At 41.2% G+C, this 10,814-nt stretch overlaps 1 long non-coding RNA gene across 1 annotated transcript; it reads left to right on the forward strand.

The window, feature by feature from the left end:
* Window positions 1-5,063: 5,063 nt before the first annotated feature.
* Window positions 5,064-5,803, forward strand: LOC129819175 (uncharacterized). The gene is made up of 3 exons (XR_008754035.1): window positions 5,064-5,157; window positions 5,290-5,328; window positions 5,440-5,803. It is a non-coding gene; the product is annotated as an uncharacterized LOC129819175 (long non-coding RNA).
* The last annotated feature ends 5,011 nt before the right edge of the window (window positions 5,804-10,814 follow it).

Consider the following 10,814-nt stretch of genomic DNA (forward strand, 5'->3'; position numbering starts at 1 on the left):
AAGACAAGGTGAGCGCTACCATCAGTCCTGTGTCATGCCAACAGTAAAGCATCCTGAGACTATTCATGTGGGGTTGCTTCTCAGCCAAGCTAGTGGGCTCACTCACAATTTTGCCTTAGAACACAGCCATGAATAAAGAATGGTACCAACACATCCTCCGAGAGCAACTTCTCCCAACCACCCAGGAACAGTTTGGTGACAAACAATGCCTTTTCCAGCATGATGGAGGCAAAAGTGCCATGAGGCAAAAGTGATGACTGAGTGGCTCGGGGAACAAAACATCAATATTTTGGGTCCATGGCCAGGAAATTCCCCAGACCTTAATCCCATTGAGAACTTGTGGTCAATCCTCAAGATGCAGGTGGACAAACAAAACCCCACAATTTCTGACAAACTCCAAGCATTGATTATGCAAGAATGGGCTGCCATCAGTCAGGATGTGGCCCAGAAGTTAATTGACAGCATGCCAGGGCGGATTGCAGAGGTCTTGAAAAAGAAGGGTCAACACTGAAAATATTGACTCTGCATCAACTTCATGTAATTGTCAAAAAAAGCCTTTGACACTTATGAAATGCTTGTTAAATGCTTGAATTATACTTCAGTATTCCATAGTAACATCTGACAAAAATATCTAAAGACACTGAAGCAGCAAACTTTGTGGAAATTAATAATTGTGTCATTCTCAAAACTTTTGGCCACGACTGTACATTTATAGACTTCCAATATAGAATGCTTTCAATGCCTTACATTTGAAATTAGTTAATATACAAGATAAAACATCTTCTGGGGATATTCACAGCATGATACATGTCCTGACGAAATATTTAATTTCATAATCACCTCTGTTTTTGCCTAGTTTCACTTACAATAGTACTTTCGAGTGTACAATTAGCCCCATGATTCAATTTGTGATGGTGATCCGCTAAGCAAAGTCAGCCAAAACTTAAAACCAACATTAATATGGAAAATTCAACATACAAGTTTAAGTAGAAACAAATGTAAATTTAAAAAACTCCTATTCCCCAAAATGGGAGAATTAAACAATATTTATCTTTTTGAGAATATGGGAATGGTCCGTGGACACTTAAGGGACAGTCATGTCGAGTGTGTTTCATTTGGTGATCTCATGAAGGACAGGAAACACACATAACTGTATCTCTTAGTGTACATTTCCCAGCTGTCAGTTTTACATCTGACTGTTGTATAAGATGAATGAATAAGTATAAAAATACTTTTGAAAAGCTAACAATGAGATTTAGTCTTCTAAATCAGAATTGGTTGTTTTATGGTAACTTATGCACAGTCAGTAGCCACGTCCAGTTGAGCACAAACATGATGAGACAGCCCCTTTTCTACCGAAGTATAAAATCCCCCGTGACGCAATTCACACCAGACCACGGTGTAAGCTAAGGTTGCAAATGGTAGCGTTGGTTACACGGCTAAAAATGGTTAAACTCTAAAACATTGCCACAGAAGGAGCAGATCTCATACGAGGCCTTTTCAGTCTGCAGCTGGAAATGTATGTAGCCTAGGACAAAGAATACCGACAACCGCCGAAACATCTATTCTATGTGACGACATGGGTATGCCTGAAGTATCCACTAGGGACGCAACCAGAGACTTTTCTGTCGACTCCCTCCAGCATATAAACCGGCGACAACAGAGAGAGACAACAACATGTTAAGTAACCCATGTATGAACTAATTGTGAGTGTGTTTTATGTAATTCTCTGATTGAAATAATTAAGTAATTAAAAAAAAAAAAATAATAATAATTAAGCCAATTTATATTTTGCTGATTCATGATTCTATGCTAGGGTTGGTGCAGATATCCAAGGGTTTGCAACATTCAGTAATGACACTGAAGAGGTAATAAAATTCATTAATAAGAGACTGTTTTGATAAGATATGAAAATATCTGTGGAGTTATATTTGGGAAATTGACACTCTATAAACAACAATTTTCCGTGTTGCCCCAACTTCCTCGTTAAAGTTACATGATTAGTTTAATTGCGTAATTAAACTACACATGGAGAATTGGTTTGATAATATAGTCTTCACATTTTATGATAGTCAACAACACGAAAGCATATAACTTTCGCTGACATCACACATATACATTGTAATTTTCGATTTACCTGATATAGTAGGATGGCTAACATTGGATGTCTGCGAAGGTGTTGTCTTCTAGCCAAGATATGAAATGCAATCATAATTGACTGTAGTGCATATAAGGCACACACAACAGTTCCATGATGACTGAAAACACAACCGTGGGATGAACAAGTGACACATTTCTGGGCGGTCCATTTAAAATTAAATAATTCTTCCCTCGCCCCTTGCCCTGCAAGTGTCAACTCATCAGACGTCATGATACGTCATCACTTTTCTGCTCTTTTGCACACCAGTATCTCTCACCAGTATCTATTTTGCACACCAGTACTTGCACATCACAATCTGCTCATCTATCACTTCAGTTGTCACGTTCGTCGTCCTCCTCATCTGAGGATGAGTAGTAAAAAGGATCGGAATAACCTTACAAAACAATAAACGGACAAACCAACAAAAATGCAACAGTCCCGTATGGTGACATAAAAAAAGACACAGAAACAGGAACAATCACCCACAACCCACAATACAAAACAGACTACCTAAATATGGTTCCCAATCAGAGACATCGACTAACACCTGCCTCTGATTGAGAACCATATCAGGCCAAACACATAGAAATAGACAAACTAGACTTACAACATAGAATGCCCACTCGGATAACACCCTGACCAAACAAAACATAGAAACATACAAAGCAAACTATGGTCAGGGCGTGACATCAGTGTTAATTTCCTAAATTTTAATTACTTCGCTACTATGGCCTATTTATTGCCTTACCTCCTCACGCCATTTGCACACACTGTATATAGACTTTCTTTTGTTTCTATTGTGTTATTGACTGTACGCCTGTTTATTCAAAGTTAAATCTAGAATTGGCTTACTATTTCGCAAAAAAGCATCCTTCACTCATGCTGCCAAACATACCCTTGTAAAATTGACCATCCTACCGATCCTCGACTTCGGCGATGTCATTTACAAAATAGCCTCCAATACCCTACTCAATAAATTGGATGCAGTCTATCACAGTGCCATCCGTTTTGTCACCAAAGCCCCATATACTACCCACCACTGCGACCTGTATGCTCTCGTTGACTGGCCCTCGCTTCATACTCGTCGCCAAACCCACTGGCTCCAGGTCATCTACAAGATCCTGCTAGGTAAAGTCCCCCCTTATCTCAGCTCGCTGGTCACCATAGCAGCACCCACCTGTAGCACGCGCTCCAGCAGGTATATCTCTTTGGTCACCCCCAAAACCAATTCTTCCTTTGGCCGCCTCTCCTTCCAGTTCTCTGCTGCCAATGACTGGAACGAACTACAAAAATCTCTGAAACTGGAAACACTTATCTCCCTCACTAGCTTTAAGCACCAGCTGTCAGAGCAGCTCACAGATTACTGCACCTGTACATAGCCCATCTATAATTTAGCCCAAACAACTACCTCTCCCCCTACTGTATTTATTTATTTATTTTGCTCCTTTGCACCCCATTATTTCTATCTCTACTTTGCACATTCTTCCACTGCAAATCTACCATTCCAGTGTTTAACATGGTATATTGTATTTACTTCGCCACCATGGCCTTTTTTTTGCCTTTACCTCCCTTATCTCACCTCATTTGCTCACATTGTATATAGACTTATTTTTCTACTGTATTATTGACTGTATGTTTGTTTTACTCCATGCGTAACTCTGTGTTGTTGTATGTGTCGAACTGCTTTGCTTTATCTTGGCCAGGTCGCAATTGTAAATGAGAACTTGTTTTCAACTTGCCTACCTGGTAGAATAAAGGTGAAATATATATATTTTTTTAATCCATGTGTAACTCTGTGTTGTTGTATGTGTCGAACTGCTTTGCTTTATCTTGGCCAGGTCACCGTTTTAAATGAGAACTTGTTCTCAACTAGCTTAACTGGTTAAATTAAGGTGAAAAACTGTTGTTTTTTAAAATCAGAAGTGTCCACTTTATTTGAGGGCTGAGGGGAGAAGGTGTGTATTTTAAGTGTTTGGGAATGCAGCCCTAGTGTGTTGTATTGGGGTTATGCCACAGAGCATTATGGGGGTTCTATGTGGTGAGAAATTTAGTGACGTTGGATATAGATTAAAAGTGAAGAATGATGGTTGAGCATTTTTTTTATATTATTCAATTCAAATTCGTTTTTTCAAATTACAGGATAGCGAGGAGGTATATTACAAATAGTTTTCTTGGTTTTAGAACTTTATTTTTGTTTGTAGTTAGCAAGGCAAATTTAAATAAATTACACGAACTCCAGTGGCTAGCTAACTAGCGTTACCAGCGCGAGTGTGCATTTATCTCCTCCAGAATGGTAGAATGGCCAAAGCTGTCGAAAATGTTGTGGATTTTCTGGGTTGAAGAACCATTTTCATTCTCTGGGGTACACGGAAAAGGTGCGAATTAAAAGCGAGGGTCGACCTCTGCTTGAGATCAGTTTCATGAAGAAGGTGAGGGCGTTCAATACTCACAGGAATCAAAAATATAACTGGTCACGTTCGTTATTGACCTACAACCAGTGAGAAGATGATGCCACCAGTCCGGCTCCAAACAGGCCTTTTTCTTGTGACGTATTATGCGCAGTCATAAAGCTGTGACCTAAAATGACGTAACCATGCATTCATTCACTACATAAACTGTTCAGATTGATTTAATCTGTACAATAGTTTTCTTCACTCAGGTTGTTGCAGGTAATCTTTGGCCTTTTGGGGCACCTCCTTCCCAACATAAATATACATATATAGGGTGCCATTTGGGATGCCATATTTGTGTGTGAGTCAGGATGTGTTTTGTGTCAATTAATTGATGGAAATGTTTCCCTCAGAAAGAAAGATGGATCGTAATGATGAGAGAATAAAAAGAGCTTTAAGACGCCGCCATTATGTGGTAAATATAAAATATTTGTTTGTTTTGTCCTGTTTTTGTTATATTATCACATTTTAAATTGAGTGTTGTGTTGACAGTTGAAACCAGTGAGGGTGAACAGCCCTGATTCCGTGTTGTGGCCAACCGGCAAGGTGCACAGAAGGCCAAAGCCTGTAAGTCATATCTGACCTGAAACAAAAACACATACACATTAGTTATGCATTCTGCATGTACAAACTGCAGTTATCAGAATTAAAGCAAATGCAGATATCCCTATCTATCTTCATTGACTGCTGTCTTGACAGTCTACTTCAGTGCAGACCCCTCAGATCCACAAAAGGCCTGTAAGTTACATTCAAATTCAACCACATAACAGTACTTATATTATTTATTGATACACAATTCAAGGCCAAAATGAGCAAAGCATTGTTGAATTCATTCTTTACTGTTAACAGCCAATCATTGTGAGCTATGGGCAGGACCAAACATCTGGGGATGGATGGAGCGTCAATCCAGAGCCTCTCAGCCAGGTCAGACATCTCTGCTGTTCCCATAGAGACACAACAGATAGATCAATCTGTTGATTCATATGGCCATTTTGGTTGGGTTGGTTGAATTGACAATCATCCATTTGAGATGCTAAAGAATCCTATACTATGGAAGGTCTTTAGCCCCACCCCTAATGTTATGGGAGTTGCATTTATTGCATTTTCAGTTACCCATGTATTGCTCAGTACTTGTTCAACCATGTTGGATTGCCTACGTATTCTACATTTCCTTGAGGGTTAATGCCAGTGTATTCTATGGCTGCCATGAGTACATGCCTTTCTCTGTCTACTCAGTCTGGAAGCGTGACTCGGCTGATAGAGAGAAAAAATGATGACGTGATCTCATCCTCCAGTTCTGATGACTTTTCCATCTACTCCTTCACTGACTGTGAATCGGAGGTAAGAGTTGTACCCTACCGTCCATGGCTTTGTTGAGTGACATCACTGTGAGGAGGATGGTCTCTGACTAGTTGACTCTGATACACAGTGTGATGATGAGGATCGTGAAAGGAGGACACCACCTCTGAAAGTTGAGAATGGAGAAGTGACAAAGCTTGACGTGAGGGATATGGACGAGGATGATGATCTGTCTCTCCACTCCTTCGATGAGTCAGACTTCCTGGTAAGTTCTGCATATATATATATATATATTTTTATATATACATGGGGGATTGGAAATGATGCAGGTAATTACTTATTGAGTGTAGTCATGTATCTGCAATGTGTATAGAGTAGTTAGAAGGTATTTCTACAGATTGTGTTGAAGATAGCACTTTCCTATATGTTACTTTACTTTCTGGTCCGACAGAGCCCAGGGAAGATCTCAGGTCCTGTATCTGTCAAGAATGGCCTCTCTCCTCTTGTGACCTCAGCACCCCGGACACTGGCTGAAGCCCTACGGGCCCTGCCCTCTGCTGTAGGCTCTCCCTACCCAGTAAATGTCCCAAGGCCTCTGACTCCTCTCAGCCCTGTCATTATCGCTCTGCCCCGAACAGAGAACTTCCCATACCGCCACAGCCCTCGCCTGGCTCCCATCACCAACCTGAGCGAGACCGTCAGGAAGCTGCTCCAGGAAATGGCTGGAGTGGCCCCACAGGTGAGAGGAAATACAAGAAGGGAATATTGGCCTTAAGTCCTTCTATAGTATAGCATAAGTCCTTCTATAGTATAGTATAGCTCAAGAGAAGAGAAAACCCATGAGCTTACATTACTTTATCTCCTTGTCCAAAATATTCAGGAAGGGAAGGTCAATAAGAAAAAGAAGGGCAAGGCCAAAAAAGTAGTAAAACAAGAGAAGGCCAGTAAGATACAACAGATGGGAAATGTTGGAGAAAGTAAGGAGGAGGACAAGGAAGAGGAAAAGAAGAGTCTGAGGAAGAGGTGAGGAAATAGAGGAGGGAGAATTGGAACATAACCTTGGAATACTAGACTAGAGAGTTAGAGAAATAGAATGAGGTAGCAGAGAAAGAGCAGCTATCTGATGTGTAAATGCAAACTTAAGCAATAAGGCACGAGGATGTGTGGTATATGGCCAATATATCACGGCTAAGGGCTGTTCTTTAGCACGACGCAACACAGAGTGCCTGGATACAGCCCTTAGCCGTGGTATATTGGCCATATACCACAAACCCCCGAGGTGCCTTATTGCTATTATTAACTGGTTACCAACATAATTAGAGCAGTAAAAAGAAATGTTGTGTCATATTCGTGGTATACGGTCTGTTATAAACTGGGTGGTTCGAGCCCTGAATACTGATTGGCTGACAGCCGTGGTATATCAGACCGTGTACCACAGGTATGACAAAGCATTTCATTTTACTGCTCTAATTACATTGTTAACCAGTTCATAATAGCAATAGAGCACCTTGGGGGTTTGTGGTATATGGCCAATATACCACGGCTAAGGGCTGTATCCAGGCACTCCGTGTTGTGTTGTGTGTAAGAACAGCCCTTAGCCGTGATATATTGGTCATATACCACACCCCCTCATGCCTTATTGCTTAAATATACCACGGCTTTCAGCCAATCAGCATTCAGGGTTCGAACAACCCAGTTTATAATACTATTTATTCTCCCGTGGTTTTTGATTGACAGGTTTCTTCAGTGGCTGCTGCCCAAACTGAGATGTTCAAAGAAATAATGGCCAACTACTGTTTCTAACACACACACACACACACACATACACACACACACACACACACACACACACACACACACACACACACACACACAGATTTTGAGTATTGGTTACTCCTACAACACACACAAATGTAATTTCAGAGACAGGAACTATGATTAGCAAAATACATATATTGGTCTCATTCTTATCTTTTGAGACATGCAGCATTATTAACAAAACAAAAATGATATTGATCCCCATACAGCCTATGATAATGAGTTGTATTTACATGTTTAGGCTTGGAAATATAGCCAGGAGAAGCAGGGTCAACACCTCTACTCATGCCATAAGTGCCATGACATCTTTAGTAACCACAGAGAGATAAGACCTCTGTCTCCACAGTCTCATCCAAAGGACAGCACCAACCTTAGAGCAGTGTCACTGGTATTGGGGTCTTAGGTCTCCTTTGGCCAAAGTGAAGAGGTGAGGGCCCCTTACTGGTCTCCTTGCAATATCTGGTCTCCCACACAGAGATGGAAATCTACACCTGTTTAGACCCTGGAGGATATGGCTTCAGATGAAAGACAGCAGAGAGATGCAGGATGTAAAAGCTTGAAACACTGATATGCAAGTTCAGGACCATTGTACACTGAAGTGTAGCATGCATCTGGTCTGAAGCATGTCAAAAGAGTTCAAATGAACTGGGACTGCATCACATTTAAACTATATTAGCATGTATCTGATTTAGCTACACTCATCTCTACTTGAATTGTGCTGTTTGAAACGTGTAGTTCCAATAAAACTTTTGAAATTCCAATTATTTGTGTCAGAATGATTTGTCTTTATTAATTACATTGGGGGTTCTTAAACTTTTTACAGCAAGGGAATATTATTGTACTGACATTACCTAAATGTTATCAGTGGGGGGGTTTATTCTGCTGTTCTGGACTGTATCCCACAATAGGTGGTGGTAGTGAACCAATAAATAGTTGGATTTTCCACCAGAAACCCAAGGCAGGCAGGCAGAGACTTGTGTTACCATGCAACGAGGAGATGCTTGTGAAAAGTACTAGTTCCAAAATTGGCTGCTGTATGTGTGTGTGTATGTTGCTGGTATCTGTACTTTACTGATGGCGCAAAAGCCATGACATGGAGACGTAGTGCAGTGGTAACGCGCATGCAAGCAGTTGCTCCCGACGTCACTTGGGTACACTGCAGCATCCACCGAGAGGCTCTTGCTCTCAAAGGCATGCCTGACAGCTTGAAAGACATTTTGGACACTATAGGGCAAATGGTTAACTTTGTTAAAGCAAGGCCCCTGAACTCTCGTCTATTTTCTGCAATATGAAATGATATGGGCAGCGACCATGTAACGTTTGTACAACAAACAGAAGTGCGCTGGTTATCAAGGGGCAAAGTATTGACACATTTTTTAGAATTGAGAGACGAGCTTCAAGTTTTCTTTACTGACCATCATTTTCACTTGACTGACCGCTTGCATTATGACGAGTTTCTCACGACTGGCCTATCTGGGTGAAGTTTTTTCTCGCCTGAATGATCTGAATCTAAGAGTAACTATTTTCAGGATGCGGGACAAAATTGATGCTATGATTAAGAAGTTGGAGCTCTTCTCTGTCTGCATTAACAAGGACAACACACAGGTTTTTTTGTGTGCAAATGAACTCAAGCTTACGGACAATGTCAAATGTGCCATGCACGACTCCAACACCATCATTAAGATTGCAGACGATGCAACAGTGGTAGGCCAAATCAACGACAACGACGAGACAGCCTATAGGAAGGAGGTCAGAGACCTGGACGGGTGGTGTCAGAATATCAACCTATCCCTCAACGTAACCAAGACTAAGGAGATGATTGTGGACTACAGGAAAAGGAGGATCGAGCACGCCCCCATTCTCATCAATGGGGCTGTAGTGGAGCAGGTTGAGAGCTTCAAGTTCCTTGGTGTCCACATCACCAACAACCTAGAATGGTCCAAACACACCAAGACAGTCGTGAAGAGGGCATGACAAAGCCTATTCCCCCACAGGAAACTAAAAAGATTTGGCATGGGTCCTCAGATCCTTAAAAGGTTCTACAGCTGCAACACAGAGAGCGTCCTGACTGGTTGCATCATTGCCTGGTACGGCAACTGCTCGGCCTTCAACCGCAAGGCACTACAGAGGGCAGTGCGCACGGCCCAGTACATCACTGGGGTTAAGCTGCCTGCCATCCAGGACCTCTACACCAGGCGGTGTCAGAGGAAGGCCCTAAGAATTGTCAGAGACCCCAGCCACCCCAGTCATAGACTGTTCTTTCTACTACCGCATGGCAAGCGGTACCTGAGCGCCAAGTCTTGGACCAAAAGGCTTCTCAACAGTTTTTCCCCACAAACCATAAGACTCCTGAACAGCTAATCAAATGGCTACCCGGACTATTTGCATCGTGTGCCCCCCCAACCCCTCTTATGCTGCTGCTACTCTCTGTTTATCATATATGCATAGTCACTTTAACCATACCTTCATGTACATACTACCTCAATCAGCCCGACTAACCGGTGCCTGTATATAGCCTCACTACTGTTATTTTTCAGTGTCTTTTTTACTGTTGTTTTTATTTCTTTACTAATCTACTGTTCACCTAATACCTTTTTTTTACTTAAAAATTGCACTGTTGGTTAGAGCCTGTAAGTAAGCATTTCACTGGGTCTACACCTGTTGTATTCCGCGTACGTGACAAATAAACTTTGATATGATTTGTAAGTGAAAGTAGGCAAAAACAGGGTGATTATGATATGAAATATTGTGTCAGGACATCTATCATGCTGTGAATTTCCTTCTTGTATATTAACTCATTTTAAATGTAAGGTATTGAAAGCATTCTATTTTTGCTGTCTGTAAATGTATTTACAAAATTCAACGTGGCTGCCTATTCAGATGCTCTAGGAAGGTTGTGTAAATACAGAGAGCAGAGTAATATTAGAATAAAATATCCATACTTGTTGCACATTCATATTGTACCATGTGTTGTTCAATTCGTACATTTAAATTGCAGTAACTATTCAGTCATTGTGCCTTGTTTTTCATCGGTTCATTAAAGAATAGGTCTTTGATTAAGTCGTGGTAAACTGTAAAAATGGTGTTCCTTTGAACTTTTTCTCTTG

This window comes from Salvelinus fontinalis, chromosome 21 (assembly GCF_029448725.1).
Source record: "Salvelinus fontinalis isolate EN_2023a chromosome 21, ASM2944872v1, whole genome shotgun sequence".
Taxonomy (NCBI): Eukaryota; Metazoa; Chordata; class Actinopteri; order Salmoniformes; family Salmonidae; genus Salvelinus; species Salvelinus fontinalis.